Source organism: Aplysia californica, unplaced genomic scaffold, assembly GCF_000002075.1.
Source record: "Aplysia californica isolate F4 #8 unplaced genomic scaffold, AplCal3.0 scaffold01263, whole genome shotgun sequence".
Lineage (NCBI taxonomy): Eukaryota > Metazoa > Mollusca > Gastropoda > Aplysiida > Aplysiidae > Aplysia > Aplysia californica.
This window is the reverse complement of record NW_004798533.1, coordinates 96,263-98,015: the sequence shown is the minus strand read 5'-3', so window position 1 is coordinate 98,015 and position 1,753 is coordinate 96,263. Positions and strand designations below refer to the sequence as shown.

At 45.5% G+C, this 1,753-nt stretch overlaps 1 protein-coding gene across 2 annotated transcripts in view; it reads right to left on the bottom strand.

Annotated features, from left to right (window-relative positions):
• Window positions 1-1,287, bottom strand: part of LOC101847549 (frizzled-4) — a 4,704-nt gene extending 3,417 nt beyond the window's left edge. Inside the window, exon 1 of one of the 2 annotated variants that reach the window (XM_005112405.3) lies at window positions 852-1,287. The gene's annotated coding sequence lies outside the window, so the exon portion shown is untranslated. The remainder of the gene's footprint in view (window positions 1-851) is intronic. The other variant, XM_035973473.1, reaches the window with a different exon arrangement.
• Window positions 1,288-1,753: the final 466 nt, after the last annotated feature.

Below are 1,753 nucleotides of genomic sequence, written 5' to 3'. Positions count from 1 at the left end.
CAATTAACGATCAGATCACGCTGGTTCAAACTTAAACAGCAGTTGCCGTGTTCATTGTATTATTTATTTGTGTCACTGTTATAATTCTTTCGTTTAATAATAACGAAATCTTAGACCTAGATCTAGATATAGTAATATCAATTATGATAAATCTATATTATTATTATCTAGAATTAGTAGGTGGGGAGAAAGTGGGATGGGGGTGGATTTTTAGTAATATCAATTATGATAAATCTATATTATTATTGTCTAGAATTAGTAGGTTGGGAGAAAGTGAGATGGGGGTGGATTAAGTCAGACAATACTGAAACTACTTGAAATCAAAAGAGAACTGCACACTGAACAAGTGAGAATGTTGAAGAAGTTTGGAAAAATAGTTCGGGTACAAAGTGTTAGCTTTTCCTGCTCGTTTCGGGTTCTTGTTCTGACTCTGTAAACAAACGTCTCAAAGGAAGACAAGCGCTGCTCTGGAAAGGACGAGTATTATGATGCCGCTTTCTAAAGGTTTAGTCAGTTCCAGACTTGTTCTTGCTTCAGAACCATTTTGTCCAAATGTACTTAACTATTGAGTAGCCTACACTTTGGACACAATAGTTCTGAAGGGACACAGTAGCCGTAGCGGTGAATTTGTGATATAGCCTAGCTCTATGTTTACCCTGAACTTTCTCATAAACATAATACAGAAAAAAACCGCTAGATCAATAACTAATCTAGATCTATAATAAAAAGGGAGAAGGATAGAATCTACCACACAGAGGACGGAGATTTGCGATAGAAACAGATGAGTGAGGAATCCTGAGTTAGTCAGTCTCTACGGTACTCTACGGTTATGTGAACAACTCTCGACTCACGTGCTTAGTTAACACATCGGGTTCTCGTGTGAGTCAAACTTACTTCAGGCAGTTCCCACGTTTATTGCGTCACAGAAACAGAAACAACAATATCCAGGAGCAAATGGGGTGAACAACACAACACACACAAAATCCAAGTCCAGAAAAGCAAGCACGGCTCGCGTACACGACTCGTCGAGAATTTACAATAGCTGTGTGGAGTGGTGTGTGTATGTGTGTACTAGAAAACTGCAGTGGGCTCTGTCGATTCTTCTACAACAAAACTGTGCCACTGCTGGCTGGCTTGCCGCTATGCTATGCTATGCTACAACTGCTGCTGCTTCTTCTGCTAGAACCAGCGTTCGCGCGCGCGCACACAGACTACAGCAGACACACACACACGTTTGTGCCGCCTTGTGCTGGAGTCACGATCACAGCACTAAACTGCCTGCCGCTGTTGTTGCCGCCGCTAACAAAACGTCCAAGCGCTCGCATCGCCTGGCCCCCGTTCACCGGAGTTCACACGCGCTTCGTCCAATGAACGGCCCGCTCGGCGGAGAGGCCCCGCCCCTCGCCTGATTACCCGCGCCAGGGGAGCGACCATCAATCATTCTAGTTTGCTTGTCAATCAAGCGCCGGTGTCCATTTCTCCATCGGGCCTGGGGATGACGCGGGGCAATAATGGTACCATTCATACCCAGAGCTTTCCTTCCTGCCGGACGCTTTTTTAAGCCGTAGAATGCAAAGATTCGAGCTGAATGGCGCTGAGGGTGATTGATAGAATTTGTGTGGGGGGCAGTCTAGGGACAAATGCAGAAACCAACGTACCGTGTCCGAGAGGGGTTTTTTTAAGGGGGTGAGGGTGGGTGGGGAGGGGGGCTGTGTCGGTATGAGGTTAGGGTAGAGAGAGTGAGAGAGAGAGA